Source organism: Sorex fumeus, unplaced genomic scaffold (genome assembly GCF_029834395.1).
Source record: "Sorex fumeus unplaced genomic scaffold, SorFum_2.1 ptg000039l, whole genome shotgun sequence".
NCBI lineage: Eukaryota > Metazoa > Chordata > Mammalia > Eulipotyphla > Soricidae > Sorex > Sorex fumeus.
The window spans coordinates 13,441,546-13,461,235 of NW_026606096.1; the positions used below are offsets into that span (position 1 = coordinate 13,441,546).

The following is a 19,690-nucleotide window of genomic DNA, read 5'->3' on the forward strand; positions in this document are numbered from 1 at the left end:
AATCGAACCTGGCTCGTCCAGGCTGGCTGTGCGAAAGGCAAACGCCCTACCACTGTGCTATTTTATTTGCTAGAAACTAATGATACATTTTAGTTCAGAGTTTATGGGGGGGGGGGTTGTTCCTTCTTGTTTGAGGAGAGGGGACACATTTAGCAGTGCTCAGGGGTTCTTTCTGGCTCTGTGCTCAGGAATTGCTTCCAGCAGGGCTCCAGGGACTGTACATGGTGCAGGAAATCAAACCCAGTTGTCCACATGCAAGGAAAATGCCCAACTCACTATCTTATTGCTCAGAATTCTTAGCTCAGTTTTATGCCTTCTTATAACAAAATAAAGTCAACTAAAATATTTTGTACTTTTGTTGAGATTTTTTCTCATCTATCAAAGGCAAGGTATAAAAATTAAAGGTTTATTCCCCCCCCCTTTTTTTGCTTACTTTCACACTATATTTATATACACTATCTAGTAGTTATCCAATATAGTTTGATACATAAGTACCTAATTCTTATTTTGGAAGATTAAACGCAAGTCCTTTTTAGATATTTTTTTATTAGATGTTCATGTTTTTACCAACACGATTTCATGGCATATGAACAATGGTTTCCACAAGAAAAAGAAAAAGTACTCTATAAAAATATATCATATATTGATTCTATTTGAGAAAAGTTAAGAAACAAAAATAGTTTAGCGGCTGGAGTGATAGCACAGCGGGTAGGGCCTTTGCCTTGCACAAGGCCGACCCGTGTTCAATTCCCAGCACCTCATATGGTCCCCCAAGTACCGCCAAGAGTAATTCCTTAGTGCAGAGCCAGGAGTAACTCCTGTGCATTGCTGGGTGTAATAAAAAAGCCAAAACAGAAAAAGCTAAAATTATAGTAGAAAATATTACAAACTATGGGGCTGGAGCAATAGCACAGGGGATAGGGCGTTTGCCTTGCACACAGCCAACATGGTCAACACAGGTTCGATTCCCAGCATCCCATATGGTCCCCCGAGCACCGCCAGGAGTAACCCCTGAGCATCGCCGGGTGTGACCCAAAAAGCAAAAAAAAAAAATTACAAACTATACAGTTTCAATTTCAAAGAATTTTGATGCCATTTTTGTCTTTTAAAATCAGACAGGATTTCACTCAGCTACTTCGCAGAACTTAGAGAAAACTGATACTATCTGAATACTGAAATCTGCTACTAACCAATTTAGTTATCTTTTTGAATATTAGCACTGTCTTTTTATTGTTCATTGATTTGCTCAAGTGGGCACCAGTAATGTCTCTATTGTGATACTTGTTGTTACTGTTTTTGGCATATCAAATATGTGATGGGGAGCTTGCCAGGCTTTGCCCTGAGGGTGGGATACTCTTGGTAGCTTGCCTCGCTCTTCGAGAGAGATGGAGAAATCAAACCCAGGTTGGCCACATGCAAGGCAAATGCCCTACCTACTGTGCTATCACTCCAGTCCCTAGAATTTTTTTTTGTTTCTTAACTTTTCTCAAATAAAATCAATACATAAGATATTTTGATCTTTTTGAACCTTTTTGAATATTAGATTTTAAAACTAAATTCAGCTTTTTTCCTTGTGAAGTCTTCACAAATGAGCTACTTAGCAAATCCTGTGTTATATTAAAGAATGATTTATAGTTTTAGTTCTGCCAAATATTAAGTGTGAAATGTTAAAAGAGCACTTAAACTTTTTAGCTTTAGTTTCTTTAGTTAGTATGTTTTCAACAATTTTCAATATGATTTAAAACTAGATATTTTTAACTATTATTATAAAGTTACAGGAAATTACTATGCTATGTCTAATATTTTGTGAAAAACATACAAAAATAATTATAGAACTACATCAGTGGTGTTATTAGCAGAACTTTATTTAAGAGATAATTGCTGTCTACAAAATATTAAATGAATAAAATGCTATATTTTCTCCTAATAGGATTTGATTTTTATTAATTACGCTAACATTTTGCTTTTATTAAAAACACCATGATTTACAATGTTATTCATTATACAGTTTTTTCAGTCATTTACTGTTTCAACACCACCAATGTGATCTTCCCTCCACCAATGTTCCCATTTTCCCTCCAAATTCCAACTTGCCCTCTTAGGCACAAAGTAAATTTACTTTATATTATTTGTTCCAATAAAACTTTAAGAAATGGCAACTAGAATGATCCGAAAATATATCAGTAAGAGCCAAATTTGTGATTGCTAGATGATTTTAAATTATGTAAGCAAAGAAAATAAACCCTTTAATACAATGTAATAAAATTATTCTTCTCATTTGCATAAGTAAGTTTTCAACTCTGAAATCAAGATAGATTGCATTAAATTTTATTTTGTATTTGGATAACATTATGGTAATAATCATTCCTTACCTATCATGAATAAAGCTTTTAAAGAAATTTTGTGCTAATACATTTTGGAGTTTGCATGAAATAGGAAAGGCTTACTTACATAACTTCCACCCCCTACATCTTCTTTAAGTTTGTAGTTTACAAACTTGTTCATGATGATTTCTTAAAGACTTTCACCACAATTTTCTTCTTCTCTCTACCATTGTTGCCAATTTTTGCAACCACCCCTCAAGCCTACCTCCATAAGAGGCCCACAATAATTTATTTTATATTGGTTATTATCAATAATTTGCTAACATAATGATCAAAAAATATTTCCTTAGAAGACAGTGTAAATTGTAATTATTCACCATGGAGACATTAAGTTCTTGTATGAGGGATTTCTAAAATGTTACAGCTTTCTGTTTGGATAGTCCACATTGGTTGCTTTCTATGTTATGTCTATCCAATCTGGAGAGCTACTACTGGAATATTAGTAACGGAGAGTTTGGAGATGTCACTCTAGGAAGTTCAGAATTTTTAACTGGGCGACAGAGCTGGAGTTAAAGTTTTTAACTGGGCAGCAGCTTTGAAGTGTGGACCTGACTGCCTGGACTTCTGGAAGTACAGGGGGATGAGTGAAGGTAGCCCATCCTGACCCTGAGAAAGTCAGGAGACTTCAGTCACAAATACCCACATACCCAAATTTTCAGCAGGGTGATTTTTCTGCGTGAGACTTGGTCCAGAGACGATGGAGTCCGGTCAGAGAAACGGCAGCAATTTTGCAGCATGGGAGCAAGTGGCTCCCAGGGCTCTGTTTGGGTGGGTCCTGGGCTAATCCACCCCTCTCCAAGGATTTGATTTTTCAAAGAAACACTTTTATCTTTTTAAAGTCCCAGGTGAAACAGATATTACAAAAGGAAATTTGAAAGAAGTAGGTCAATACAATAATATTTACTTTCAAGATAAAATGCACAATCCACATATAAGATCAGATATTTTCCTCTAAAAATAACTCATTTTAAAAGGGCACAGTGTAAATGTAAACTCAGTCTAATTTCCACATTTAATAAAAATGGTATTGACAAAATCAGTTCGTGACACTTTTGGAATGAAACCTCGATCTCTGATAGTCATTTGCTCCTCACGATATGTTAATAAGAGAAATAGTGCAGTTATTAACACTTTGACTTGACAGATGAGGCCCACAAAAGTAAGAAAAGTTAAGTGCACTTTTAAGGACTTACAAGTAACACAGAAGTACCAATTATTTTATATATGCCTCATTGTGTTCCTGGACTTTCCCTGGATTCAAGAAATGTAGTTTAAGAATAGAAATCAGGGGCAGAGAGAAAGTACAGGCGTTATGATGCATTTCTTGCACATTTTGATCCTAAGCACTAATTGAAGTCCCAAAGGAAGCTCTGAGTGTAATTCTGGATGCCTACCTAGGTCCACTAAGTGTGGAACTGCAGGTCTTCATTACTACTAGGGTCATACAGGTAATCACCTTCATGTCAGTGTCTGAGATTCCCACATCCATAGATCAACACATTGAACTGCTCACTCATTTGACTAGGTATTCTGCTCAATTAAATTAAGAAAGTCTATCACTAACATTTATAAATCTCATAAATTCTGCCACTTTAAGTGTATGGGTTCCAATAAAAATTAAGAAAATAAAGTTATTGATCACTTGATCACTTGATTCCCTGTTACTCATAAATTTGCTCGAGCAGGCGCCAGGAACGTCTCCATTCATCCCTGTTGCGTGCTAGTATAGCCCAATGGCATCTGCCAGTTCTAGGAACATGAAGAGCCTCAAACTGATCGTTCAGGGTCTTGACGAAAAAGTCTGATCATCTCGTAGGTGGGCATCCACGTGATCTTTTGACGTCCCATGGAATCCAGTCAGTAATGGCTCTAGTCCAGAGGTCGTCTCCAAACCTCATTATGTGTCCAGCCCATCTGATTTTTGATGCCTTGGCAAATGAGACAGCATCCCTGATTCTTGAGCGTTGATGGAGATCAGAACTCCAGATTCTCTCATTTGAGTGAAGCATGATACTCCAAACATAGCTCTTTTGATTCTTCTTTGAGATACCTGAATAGTGTTCTCATCCTGTTTTCGGAGGGCCCAGGTCTCTGAGGCATATGTTAATGCAGGAAAAACAGTGCAATCGAAGAGATGTGCTCGGAGCTGGAGGTTCTTTGTCCTCTTAGTTATTTCTTCAACACTCTTGAAGGCATTCCAAGCTGCTCTCTTCCTCCTGTGTAACTCAGGTGCCAGGTGATTCATCATGTTGACTTCTCGACCTAGGTATATATAACTGTTGCATTCAGAGATGGTCATTCTGTTGAGAGTGAATGAAATATCGAGAACAAGACTGTTTTTAGAAAACTTAAGAAAAAGTCAGTATACATTTTTTATGCAACTTAATTTATGGAAATAATGCAGTATTGATGATTTTTTTTCTTTTTGTGTCACACCCAGTGATGCTCAGGGTTACTTCTGGCTCTGCATTCAGAAATTACTCTTGGTGGTGCTGGGGAGACCATATGGGATGCCACGGATCAAACTCAGGTCAGCCATGTCAAGGCAAATGCCCTACTCGCTGTACTATTGGTCTGGTCTCACAGTACTGATGAAATTTAAGTGTTATTTTCTCTTTAGCTTTTGCATAATATTTTTGTCACATAGTTATTTTTCTTAAAATATATTAAATCACCATGTCTTACAAAATTATTCATAATTTACTTTCAGTTCCTCTATGTACCTTATGGACTATTGTTTGATAATGAGGTCTTTAATCCATTTGAATCTGAATTTTGTGCAAAGTGTTACAAAGGGATTCTGAGTTTACTGGTTTTTTTTTTTTTGCATATGGCTGACCAGTTTTACCAAAATCATTTATTGAAGAGGATTTCCTTGTTCTATTTTATGCTTTTCACTCCTTTTTCAAAAATTAACTGATTTTGTACCTGAGGATCTGTCTCTACATTTTAAATATTATTCCATTGATCTGAGAGTCTGTTTTTATTCCAGTACCAAACTGTTTTAATTACTACCATTTTGTAGTACAGTTTGATATTGTGGTATATATATTGTCATATATATTGAATCTATACAAAGTTTTGAGGACTATTGTCATTTTGCTCCCCATCCAAGAGCAGGGGGTGTGCTTCCATTTCTCCAAGTATACTTTTATTTCTCTAACTAACGTCTTGTGTCATGTCGTTTTCTTTGAATAGGTCTTTAACCTCTCTTTTTAAGCTGATTCCTATGTATTTGGTACTTATTTTTCTCAGACACGAGCGATAGCACAGCGGTAGGGCGTTTGCCTTACACGCAGCCAACATGGCCGACCTGAGTTCGATTCCTCCGCCCCTCTCGGAGAGCCCGGCCAGCTACCGAGAGTATCTCGCCCGCAGGGCAGAGCCTGGCAAGCTCCCCGTGAAGTATTCGATATGCCAGACACAGTAACAACAAAGTCTCCAATGGAGACGTTACTGGGCCCGCTCGAGAAAATCGATGATCAACGCGAGGGCCTTTACTGTAAAAATTATTTTGAAAAAAATCTCTCCTTTGTGTTTCTCTATTCGCATATGGAAAGCTGTGGACTTTACATGCTGATTTCATAATCTGCCACTTTACTATACAAATTTATCATTTCCAGGACTTTTTTTTAAGAGTTGTTAGGGCTTTCTAGGTATAGTTTTTTTTTTTTTTTAAGAGTCGTTAGGGCTTTCTAAGTATAGTTTATTTTTGTTATTTGTGAGAGCTTGACTTCTTTTTCTATCTGGGTGTCCTGTTTTATTCTTGCCTAATTTCTCTGGTGAGGACTTCCAATACTAAGCTGAGCACTACTGGTAAGAGTGGGTAATCTTATCGTGTGACTGATCTTAAACCTGTTCTTCATTAGAGTATAAAGTTCACTATGGGCTTATGGTAAATGGCTTTACCTATGGTAAGGAAAGTCCATCCATGAAGTTAAGTATGATTCCTTCAAATATGAATGAGAATCTGGCTAGGTAAAGTATTCTTAGTGAGGCATTCATTTCATTAAATTTTTAACTATATCCCACCACTGACCTCAGGCCTGGAGAATTTCATACGATAAATCTGCTGTAAATCTAAGGTATGATTATTTGTATGTAATTTCCTTCTTTGATCTTGCTGCTTTCAGTGTTGTGTCTATCTATGATATTTGATGTTCTTATTAGGATATGTCTTGAGATCTTTTCATTGGGATTTCTTTTAAGTGGCACCCTTTGGGCTTCTTGGATCTGGATTCCTGGCTTTTCCAGCTTTGGGAACTTTACAGCGATGATTTCTTGAACTGTTATTACTTCATTGGAGTTGCCTGCTTATTACTCTGGGACTCCAATGATTCTTTTGCTGTTCCTCTTGAATTCATCCCATTCATTTCTTACTTGGGGCTGGAGTGATAGCACAGCTGGTAGGGCGTTTGCTTTGCATGCGGCTGACCCAGGTTCATTTCCTGCCTCCATCTCGGAGAGCTCAGCAAGCTACAGAGAGCATCCCACCTGCATGGCAGAGCCTGGAAAGCTCCCCATGGTGTGTTCTATATGTCAAAAACAGTAACAACAAGTCTCACAATGGAAATGTGATTGGTGCCCACTCAAGCAAATCGATGAACAATGGGAGGTCAGTGCAAAGTGCAGTGCTACATCTCTTACCTGACCTTGTGCTGTTCTAAGGTCTTTTTCCATCTTCTTTTGTTGCCTGTATACTTACTGGATTGCATCTTCAAGCTGACTGATTCTGTCTTTGACTATTGTCATTTTACTGTTGAGGGCAACCATTGAGCTTTTTATTTCATCTACTGAGTTTTTAACTGATGGCATTTCTGTTTGTAGTTTTCTTATTTCTGCTCTCATTTCCTCCTGTATCTTATTGACTATTCATTCCACTGTTGCCCTCACATCTTCCTGTATTTTATCGGATGTCTGTTCCACTGTGAGCTCATTGGACATCCTCACCATATCATCTCTGAATTCTTTATCAGAGAAATTGTGTATGTGGATATTCCATGTTGAGACTTCAGGACTCCTATCTTCCTCCCTACCTTGGGGTGGGTTCCTGAGCTGTCTTCCCTTAGTGCCTAGTGAAGTCTGAGGGTAGTGATCTAGGATTTTCCTTTCATTCCTTTGTAACTATGTGGAGTTACTTTGGAGATGAATCTTATGAGTTATACGGAGGGAGTATAAGTGTGGCCACGTTAGAGGCTACCTACTGAAAAAAAAACACAACTTTCACCTTTGTAACCTGTGGGTGAGGTTTAGAAGAGATCCATGGATTTAAATCCTGTGCAATTGCCTCCTATTAATTTGCCCAGTGTCCGTGCAGCTTCTTCTGTCTCACCTGGTTCCTGGGAATATTTTCATATTTTATTAACAGTTATTATTATGAATGGGTGCTTACCGTGCATCTATTGAAGGAATCATATAATTTTTTTGTTTTTCCTTATATGGTGTATTACATTGATTGCCTTGCATATGTTGAACCACTCTTACATTGTCAAGACCCTTGAATTTATACACCATGACCAAGTAGGATTCATTCCCAGCTTGGGACCCACCATCCCTGCCAAATGCAAGTAAGTCTTGAGCACCTATATGTATGGTGCTAGAAACCAAAATGATAATTAAGTATCCATAGATATGGGAAATATATGCAAGTATATTAAAGATATTTTATCATATCAAATGGAAAACATAGCTCTAAGGCATAAGATAGTCACAGAAATGATACAGAAACTTCAAACATATGAATAGAAACATTATTTGACCTGACTAATTTGCTATTTTTATCATATTGCTGAATGCAACATAGCTGTCAAATGTTATAAAATCATATCTAATGATATGACATTAAAAAGTTCTTTGAAGTTGTTGTTACCAAACCTGAGACATTGGAATAATGTGTGTGTGTGTGTGTATGTTTGTGTGTGTGTGTTTGCGTGTGTTCCTGTGTGTGTGTGTCCAGGAGTGTTTTCTCTGTAGTCATTCCTCTCAGGCATCAACTATTACTGCAGAGATTTATTTTTTCCCATGGAAAGTGGTCACTAGTCTGAAATTATGATGATCCACAGTGGACCTGTATACTGTTCACTTTTTCCATATAACCTGATAATACTGTAAATTTAGAGGAGAATTACTTCAAGTCATTGCAGAGAGTTTAGCAAACTAGAGTCTAACGGTCATATAAAAATAAATGATATAACTTACTGACTCTTACATTTATCTCCAGTCTTTCTCTCTACTCTTGTCATACTGTTCTTTGGTAAATAATTTTGTCATTCACCTTTGTTTTCAAGATTAGAAATATTAATTTCTAATATTTATATTAATTTATTATAATGTATCTCTCATGTGTATATCACTGAAATATTTAATATTCTTTATACACATATAATTTTTAAATTGTATTATAATATTTTGACAAATTATTTTCAGTTCTTTTATAACATGACTAGCAAACAACTCAGTGACATTGATTTCCAGTCAAATATTCAGTCATGTATTGGTAGAGTCTTCTGACATATTCATTAAATCATCTGTTTGTGATTCTGTAAAAACTTCTAGTATTGATTCCCACTTCCAGACTCATTGACACCAGCTCCATTTAATTTCCTTTCATCCCATTCTTTCTACTTGTTTTGTCCTCTGTGTCCTATTTTATAATTTTTTTCTTTCTCTATTCTATAAGATTGAGCTCTATGAAACATTTTTGTTGTCTTATAATTTCTTACTGGATTTTTAAAGGCACCAAAAAATGGAAAATTATAAGAGAGAGTTTGGTCTATCATTTACCCATTCTCTCTATACTTTAGGATGTTCCTGATAGTGCTACTTTGCTTCATGATTACAGCTTCTCGAAATGATTTCAGTCCTCAGACTCTTATGTAAACTTAAAAATAGTGAGCATGGGGGACTAAAATAATACCATGTACCCAACCTTGATTCAAATGCTGATGCCATATATGGTCCCCGAATACCTCCAAGAAGTGATTCCTGAGTACAGAGCCAGAGTAAGCCTTGAGAACTGTGTGGTGTGGCCCCCGATTAAAAAAAAATATGATAGACTTCATACTGGTATGTGTTTCTCTAGGCAATTAAATGCATATTGAAAGAATCCTCATAATCAAAATAAAATTTATTCTAGGGGAAATTACCAGATGCTACTTATCTGGGGGTTGTTCTTTTAATTGATCAAATATTCATCTACACTCTTATGTTTGTTTTAGGTGTATAATTTTCCGACTCTTTTCTGTTCACCCACATGCTTTTATTTCTTCTTATCTTTGCTTAGGTAAACTCCACCATATTTCTGAACGTTAGCCCAACCCCTTATAGTAACATTTTTAGGAGAACTTTTCTCACATTTAACAACAAAAGCATTATATTAAAAATAGCATACTAGGATTTTAATGTTCTATATCATTGTATCTCTTAATACTTACAATATCTGAGATGAGGCTTAGAAGATTTCTACAAATTAACACAACTGTAAATTAAAATTAAGGATTGAAATCATGTGACTTCATGAAACGTAAGCTCTGAAATTTCTACCCTTTGAAATGTACGCTCTAAAATTTCAACTGCTTTAGGGTAGGGGATGTGACTAGGTAGTAGAATTCCTGCCTTACGTGTGTGAGGCCTGACTTTGACTCCAGGCACCACAAAAGTGAAAAACAAAAACTAAACTATGCTTTATAATAGAATGCTAGTCTGGAAGGTAAAATAAATTGGGAAATAGAACCATGTAACAATTTTAATTTTTCCAAATCATGACTATGGAATTTTTATTTAACTTTTGTGCCTTCAAATTTTCTTAACTATCTCATTTCTTAGATTTTTCCATTGCATACTAGTACATAACAGAGAATGTGGATATTGAAATGAATATTTTACTGCTATTAAATTTATAAATATGACTACATTAAGTATTAATATTAAAAAGAAACTCCTATTAGACTTTGTTGCACTGAAAAACTCTGAAAGTGTCCATTTTGTTTAAATCCCTAATTTAACATGAGGCACTGACTAAATGTAGTGATCTCATCTGATCATCTCGCTACTGCAAATAATATTTTCTCTCTTCTTTGTAGTTTTAATTGTCTAACAATAATAAATTTATCATATATCAATAATAAAAAAAATTTACTCTTAATGGCATTATTTGGTTTGCCTTATATATTGTGATTACTTTTGTCTGCATGAAACATTGTAACTTAGGTACACAGCAAGAAAGCAAAACAAAACAAAACAAAACAAAAAACATTAGCAAGGTCAGAGAGATAGGACAGGGTTAAGATCTTTTTCTTGCATAACTCTGACTCCAGCCCTGTCTCTTCTCACTTGGAGTGTTTCATTTGAGAAATCCGATGTGAATTTTCCCTTGTGTTAGGAGTTTTGCTTCTTTCTTATCACTTTAAGGACTCTCTTTCTCTCTAATTCTCACTATTACAATTATAATATTAAAATTATAGTATGTGTTCTATTGGAATTTATTTTGCTTGACACTTCTGGATCTCCTAGATAAGTGCAGAGTCCCTTCCAGGCGGAAGTTCCCAGCCAGTAGATCTTATGCACCTGTTCTCCCCTTTATCTCCTCTCCTTTCGGAATTCTGATGATGCAGAGATTGTTCCTCTGGCCATTGCCCATTAAATGCTTGGATTTTATTCATTCTTTACAAAAATCTCTTTTCTATTGCCTCTTCTTTATTCATGATGCCATGTGCTTTGGCCTCAAGGTCACTGATGTGATTTTCAGTCTCTTTCATTCTACCACTAAATCTTCTTCTATGTTCTCCCCTTGTTTTAAGAGTTCTTTAATTTTACCCCATAAGGAGTGAAATAAACATGCTGAATAAGAAAGTGAACTTACTTGCTTTGTTTGGTTTATGAACCAAAATAAGTTTGGAAGTATTTTTATTAATCATTATAAAAATTGAATTGGGGATTGATTGCCTAGATAGGTATTTATATTAATGAGTAAATAAAAAATAGATAAAAAGGATTAAATATTTACAATAAATATAATTTACATATGTAATAAAGAGACCATATAAATTAGCAAATCTCCAAGATCAGAAGCAGATAAGAGACATAAATATCACACACACACAAAAATGTGGGCCTGGGGTGGGGAAGAGGTGGGTGTGGCGAGGATAATTCAAAAGGCCTGATACTAGCATGAAGTGGCCCTGAGTTAGAGGCCTGGTGTTGCAGACTGCTTCCTCATCATCAGGTGTGACCTTGGGAGCCCCTAGCGCTACTGGAGTGGACATGGTGGTACCCAGCCCCCAGCACTGACTGAAAAGCAGCACTGCATCTCCAGACCTGAGTGTGGAGATTTTCAGGCTCAGGCAAATTTCTCAGGAAAGGGCCTACTCAGTCAAGTTGTGTGATCTTCTGGATGTGTTGTTATTTTCACTCTGCCGGCATGTTGTGAGGATCTTTGCATTGAATCTCATCAGGGATCTTGATCTGTAGTTTTCCTTTTTGTGCTGTCTTTGTCTGCTTTGGGTATCAGGGTTATGTTTGTCTCATAGAAACTGGGAGGAGTTCTGTTTCTTTCACCTTCTGAAAGAGCCTGAAGAGAATTGGCAGTAGGTCTTCTTTAAAAGTTTGGAAGGACTCACTAGTGAACCAAGCTTGTCCTGGTCTTTTGTTTTGGGGAACCTTTTGGTTAGCATGTAGATATCCTCTACAGTAATTGTCTTGTTGGAGTATTCTGTATTTTCTTGTTTTAGCCTGGAGAAGTTAGAAGAGTTCAAAAATGTATCTATTTCTTCTAGATTCTCTCATTCCATCGCATCAAGATTTTCAAAGTATTCCCTGATGATCCTTTGCATTTCTACTGTATCTGTTGTGAAGTCTCCCCTTAGATTTCTAATTCAGTCTATTAGGGGAGCACAGCAGTAGGGCGTTTGGCCAGCCCAGTCAAGCCAGGTTCTATTCCTCCGCCCCCCTTGTAGAGCCCAGTAAGCTACCAAGAGTAGAGTCCTGGTGGCAAAGCCTGGCTGGCTACTTGTTTTGTATTCAATATGCAAAACACAGTAACAACAAGTCTCAAAAATGGAGATGTTACTGGGTCTGCTGGAGCAAATCGATGAACAACAGGAGGACAGTGACAGAAATAGTGACAGTGAAAGTCTTGGTAGTGTTCGTAGATCTTATTTATCTTTTCAGAGAACCAGGTCTTGGTTTCATTAATCTTTTGGATCTATTTTTTATTAAAAGTCATTACTTTTTGCTTTAAGTTTATCATTTTCTTCCTCCTTCCTGCTTTGTACTCCTTCCTTCCTTCCTTCCTTCCTTCCTTCCTTCCTTCCTTCCTTCCTTCCTCCTTCCCTTCCTCCCTTCCTCCCTCCCTCCCTCGCTTCCTCCCTTCCTTCCTTTCTTCCTCCCTTTCTCCCTTCTTCGCACCCTCCCTCACTCCTTTTCTTTCTTCCTTACCTTCTTTTTGTTTGGGGCCACACCCTGCAGTCATCACAGATAACTTCTGGTTATGTGCTCAGAGATCACTCCTGGGGATATTTGAGGCAACGATATGGTGATGACAATGAAAACTTGTCAGCCTTATGCAAAGTAAGTGATCTGACCACTATACTATTGCTCCAGCCATTGAATCCCTTAAATTTTATCTGTGTGAATGAAACAATGAATATCAATATAAATTAGAAATGAATATGTCCAGAGCATGTGAGATTTGTTGTGGTGGGGGGGAACATACTTGGTGGTGCTCAGATGTTACTCCTGGTCTTGTGCACAAGGCAACATAATAAGATACTCTCCATGTCATGAGAAAATATTTTCAAATAATACATTAGATAAAGAACTAATATCCAAGATAGAGTACTCATAAAAATAAAAAACAAATTAATAACTCCATCAAAGAATGGGGATAGTATATAACTAGAAACTTCACTTAAAAAGATGTAGAGAGGATCAGTAGGTATATGAAAGAGCAATCGCTGATATTTATTATCTAGTAAATTCACATAAATGAATAATGTGATTTTATCTCGTATTAAGCTATCTCTTTGCATCCAGAAATTTAATGTTTCATGTTTTGATGAGCTGTGAATGCAAGGCATACATGCAAGCCAAGTGTTTTACAACTTAAACTATATCTCCAGCAAAAAGTGTCTATTTTTACCACAAAAATATTTATCTTTCCAAGAAAATTTTGTATATACATGAAAACAGTGCATCAAACCATCAATAAATAAGCATAGCTTATATTTCTACAGTAAATCTTCGAATTCAAGTTTTAATATCATCATCACTTAAACAAGATTAAAGTGTATCAAATGTATAATATTTGATTACAGATGTAAATTTTTACTTAAGGCCTGATAGTTATTTTAATTATCAAAATTAGATGCTTTAGTTCATTATTTATAATTCTTATCCATTTGAATAAAAATATCTTAACTAATCAAACAGCATAGCTTAAAACTTACAAACAAAGCTAAAAACAGACTTTAGAAGTTGAAATGTCACTAACATAAGAAAGGATCTTTGTATGTTAGTAAGTACTGCGAAGGAAGGTCTTGTGGAGATGTAGTAAATTCACTTTCCTAAAATCAAGAACAACAGTGAAGGCCATAACATGGACCTTAGAGCTCTTCATGAAGGTCAGATTCCTCTACGTATCACTGAAGATTTTTTTCCATAGGATTAAATTAGTGAGTACCTAGGAATGCATTTAATTTTCTATAAAGTCAAAGATAAAGGATTTGCTTTAATTCTGTAGAACAAAATTATGTATTTTTAAAACCCAACAATTATGCTTTTTATTTTTGTCTAAGTAGCCAGACCTGCTAATTCCCCATGACCTTCTTCTTGTCTCCAAACTTGTAAGCCCAGAGAATGCAGAGGAACGGTATGATAATCCAGGGCAATGAAGATAGATGGAGCATTAGAGAAACAATCTAGGAGAGAAGATTTACAACTTGACCTTCTGATATACTTAGAACAGCACCATTAGCTGTCCTAATTCCTTTTTTCTAGCAATTAGATTTTTTAGATCTTTTTTTATTCTCAAAGATACTCATTGCTTATATTATCAAATTCTTACCTTAGTTTTTTATATAGTTTATTTTTGTTACCCTGATTTTTAAAAAAATCTTTATTATTTTATATATTCAATTATTTCTTTCTAAAAGATGTTTTGAGTTTTATAAGTTCTTTTGTATTTTGATTTAAAGAAAAGAATAAATGACTATCCAAAACATATAAACTTTAAAAAGAACATTAGTTGCTCATGAGTTTCAAATGCCAAAAGTTCAGTACTTTGGATACTTGGGCAGCTCTACCAGAAAGTCCTGAAGCCATAACAAAGCCACAAACTGAATGTATTGAGTAACACCTTAAGCACTATGGATATTATTTGAATTTCCATGAGAAAAAGAGAAAGAAGATCAAGAGGTTTAAGAGCCTTTAAAAAAAAGCAAAAATGATGATTGGCCTGAAGGCTAAGCTCTATCATAAACAGTGTAGTACTGAAAAAATACAAATGAAAAAGACTGTTAAGATGCATGAAAGGAGAATTCCCAAAGGAAAGAATGATGGAAAGACAGTACAAGAAGCCATACCTGTATATCTGGGTGGAAAGAGGGATAAAGTCCTTTTCCATATGAATAAACAAAAAGAACAACAAATAAATAGCAGGGAATTGGGAAGTTCATCTCCAAGGAGAAACAGAAGTATTAAACATTATTCAGACAGGAAAGAGAAAGAAGAAAGCATGAATGAGGATGGTTACTAAAGTTTACTTTGTTGTTGATGGCTTCACAAGAAACATAAATTTGAAAAATTCATTAGGCCAAAGGGCTGGAGCGATAGCACAGCGGGTAGGGCGTTCGCCTTACACGTGGCCAACATGGCCGACCCGAGTTTGATTCCTCCGCCCCTCTGGAGAGCCCTGCAAGCTACGAGAGTATTCGATATGCCAAACACAGTAACAACAAAGTCTCCAATGGAGACGTTACTGGGCCCGCTCGAGCAAATCGACGGTCAACGGGAGGGCCTTTACCTTTACCTTTACCATTAGGCCAATGGGTTTACATTTCAAAAAAGGCTTTGTAACACATCTTGAACTGAAAGTTACCTTTTGCCTGCCAACACTTGGTGTAAAAAAGATCCTTCATCTTCACTCTATGCTGCCTTGGTGCTCTCACCAAAGGTACAGTCATGAAGGTGAATATGAGCAAGTAGGGCCTTGTCACAGAGGGAGGCAAGGCTATTTGGGAAAAACATGTCCAGGTTACCAACAATTCTGAAAATGCACTCTTACTGGTTTGACAGTAACTTCATACAAATAACTCCTTATAATTATGAAAGACTGCATACCACTGAGGAGAGCCACCATTGACTACCAAAATGCCTAATATGTATGCAGTCATCAAGAAAAATGCATATGATGTTGCACAAAACATTAAAGTAAGTGATCGTGTTTTTTTTTCCAAAGAGCATTAATGGTAAGGTAGTTAAGGTTCTTGCCTTACATGCTGCTGATCCTCGCTTGATTCCCCACACCTCATATAGTCCCTGAAGTCCAGCCAGGAGTGATCCCTAAAAGCAGAATCAGGAGTTAGCCCTGAGTACAGCCTGGTATGGCCCAAGTACAAAAACTAAAATAAAATAAGGGCACTGATAGAATGCTGAAATATATAAAACATATGTTAGTAATATATCAATAATTTGATGCATATTAAGATTTTAACATTGAAAATCAATAAACGCAAGTTAGTACTTTCAGATTTTCTAAATTAATTCTAAACTCCATGTACCATTGTCTTCACTTTTTTAATTTCTAAGTCTACTTTTTAACACTTATTTTATTATCTTTTCCTCAGAATACTTTCAGTGGACTAGCCTTGAAGTTATTATTATCATAAGTCCTTTTTATTTATAGAGGTTAAGGGAACTCTAATTTTACCCACATTTTAATAAATGCTATACTCAATTTTTATGCTTTGAAAGAATGATGTTCCATGAACTCTCGTGGAAAAGCCACACATTCCTACCCAGCTGCTTTTGGGTTCAGCTTCCTAACCAGCCTGCACTGACTGTTGATGTTCTCTGCAATCTTAAGTTTCTTCCTAATAATAGTGGTAGGTAGTTAGTGGGAACTTTAAGAGACTATTGTAAACATTAAAGCACACACTGACCTCTTTGGGGGTCCTCTCTTAATGGAGTTTTCAACATCAAGTCGCACAAGATAGATGTATTTCTGACTCTAAGATTTTCCGTGGATGTGTGCTTGTGGTTGTGTGTGTATGTGTGTGTGTGTGCACGCGCATGTGTGAGTGCACGCATGCGCGTATGGCCATTAATTCAGGAGAATCTTCAGAGGCACTGAAACTGTTTGCCAAGATCTCTAACAAAGCATCAATTGATGTTATAAGCAACCTTGAGTAACAGAAGAATTTACATCACATTTTTCATGGTTCATAAGGAACCTCTTGTGATTTAAACGGGTTCATCAGAGAAAGCACCATTTGGGTAAGATTTAGAAAGAAGTTTCTCTTTGGAATGCTCAGTAATATTTGGTGGGAAGAAGAAGAGGGGGGTGCAATACTTAAAATACTGGTGAATTTCAGCTATTGGGTTCTATCTTATGGGAATCGTTTGTTAGTTTCAGAGGTCACAATTACCAGCAAATTTCTCACTGTTTCAGTTCAGTCTTTTTCCCATAGCGGTCCTTCCTTCTCCACCCTTTTAAGCTGCTTGGCACTGGCACTTCCCGGTTTGCCATCCCAAACTTTCCCTGGCAAGCAAGGACTCCAGGCCACCAGCAGTTCAATTATCCTCCTGGTTGCAGCACAGGTGTCCATGTCCTTCTTTGAGCTCTGGAGCTTCCAAAGAGACAAAAACAAAAAAACCCAAAAACAAAAAACAAAAAAAAACAACAACAACAACAAAAAAAAAAAACTTTCTCCTTCCTCTGGGCTTCTGCTAGCAAGTGTATCCTTGAAGTTAGCAATCTCAGCTGAGAGTGACCCTCACCCTTTCTCCCAGCGCTATCCCCACCACTCCCACCAGGCCATCAGGATTCGCAGAGCCCTCCCCTGTCCTGCGCTCGGTTCCAGTTATCTGGCCGAGGAGATGCGGGGTCCACCTGGAGGCTGTGCCGCCGCCTCCACCCGCGCGGTGTTCCCCGCGTGAGCGCTGGATTATTCCAGTCTTTGAGCATGGCAGATTTCCACCAGATGACATCATGGGAGCCAAGTGAGTGCGGGCTCCGAGAGCGGGACTGAGAAGGGGAGGGGGAGGCGGGGAGGGGAGAGGGCTGGGAAGCTGAGCCCCAGCCGGGCTGCCTGCCACCCAGCTGCACGGCCGCGAGCTCGCACGAGCGCTCCGCCCGCAACTGACAAAGGATGGGGAGATGCCAGCGCTCGGGGCTGCTGGCTGCACGCCTGCAGGCGGCCGCCTGAGCGACTTCGCCCTCCGCGGGTGAGTGATGGCCCTGCGCCTTCCGGCCTGGCAGTGAGCCCGCACCCCCGGGCCGGGTGTCCCGGCAGGTGTGTCCCCGAACCCGAGGGAAGCTTGAGCTCTAGAGCGCTGCTGGAGCACCAGACCCGGCAGCAGGTGCCTTTGCTGGCGGGTCCAGAGAGGAGTGGATGATGCCTCTGGCTGGGATTCTGAGCTGGGATTGGGAGCGACTCGCGGGCGGCAGGCTCAGCTCGGTAGAGTGGATGCTCCGGGAGCCTCCTGCCCTGGCTAGTTACCTTTGTTGCATCCCAGCGCCCGCTCCGCGCGCGTGAGTCCTTTCTGGTGGATGCCCAGTGCGAGGCGCGCTGTTTACACCAGCTCCACACTAGTCACAGAGCCGCACCCCTCGGAAAGCGCGGCATCAGTGACAGCCCCTTGGACAGGCTTGCGAGGTACTGGTGCGGGCTGGAAGGGGACCCGCACCTATGGTCCAGGCTGGTGCTGGGGGGCGGGGGAGGCGCTGTCAACCAGCTGGGCAACCTTTGTCTTGGGTTTAGCGCCTCTGCGCTCCAACCTGAGTCAGGTTTTCTCTTAACTGTGGAGTTGGATCTTACTGAGGCTCAAGCAAGCTTGGGCGAGAGATAATTGGTTTTCTGCTCCAGGAGGGACTGAGAACCGGGGACTTAAAATAGGAGAAGGGTGCTGCGCGCAAAGGTGAGTGTGACAGCTATCCCCGTGTAAAGCGAACTTCTTAAACTCCAGAAAGTGACATGACCCACGGAGGCAGAGAGGCACCCAAGTTCTGTTACCCAATGGTATGGGTAGGGGGCAGCTTAGCGAGACTCACTCTCAGTCTTGTTTTCGAAGCTTTGGTTTTAAGGATTATTGTGGCAGGTGAATGGAGTTAGGGAGACTAGCGTCTTCCTGGCAAACCCTTTTTAATTAAGTATTTCAGAAGAGATTCGCTTGCTTAACGTTTCTGAGATGGGTGTGTGGTCTATTGTGCAGCATTGTGGACAGAGAAGAGATTCAAACCTTGCTCTAGCATCTTACTTATTAGAGTTTCATTCTTCGTAAGTGTTAGGAACCCGATACTCCTGCTCCTCCCTTTCTACCCTCCTTTAGTTTCTGCTATCTGGAAAGAGTTCTTTCTACTCTAAGATCCCAGAGAAGTGCCAATATTTATAGGAGTGTTTTGTTTGAATATCGATTTATTTCCAAAAGAAACATTTTATGAAAAAAAAAGACGCACGAAAATGTAACTTTGCTAAATTGAAGTTTGCTTTTTTGCGTTATTTGCTTTTATTTACTTTAATTGAAAATATTTAAATTTTAAGGTATTTTATAATTATGATAATTATGAATTTAGTGTCTCATAAATCATTTCTAAATGCTAAGCTGATTTTTGGTGTAAAATCATGCTGCCGGTTCAGTATCTAGCAATGCTAGAGAATAAGAGAGACACAGAAATCGGTTATAAATTCAGAGGAGTGCTTTATTTTAGAAAAACAGAAAAGTTTCTTTTGCTTGTTTAATTTTGTTTTGGGGGTACACACAGTTGTGCTTAGGGCCTTAGTCCTGGCTTTGCACTAGAGGTCACTCCTGGCAGAACTCTGGGACACCATATGTAATACTTGGGATAAAACCGTGGTCAGCTGAATGCTGGCCAATCCCCTTATCCATGTATTATTTCTCTGGCCGCAGAAAACAATTTTTTTTTCTATTTTTCTTAAAGATCAAAAATCTTAATGTTTTTTTTCTAAAGTAGAAATATGAAAGTAAATTTCTCTGGTCAGGGATTAGGCACTGTTTTTCTGACAAAATTTGAGGTCTTTTCAGAACTCACATGTTGAAAAATTAGAGAAATAAGAAATGTGAAATATGAA

At 38.1% G+C, this 19,690-nt stretch overlaps 1 pseudogene; it reads left to right on the top strand.

The window, feature by feature from the left end:
* Nucleotides 1-14,631: 14,631 nt before the first annotated feature.
* LOC130028120 (ribosome biogenesis protein NSA2 homolog) lies at nt 14,632-15,741 on the top strand (annotated as a pseudogene).
* Nucleotides 15,742-19,690: the final 3,949 nt, after the last annotated feature.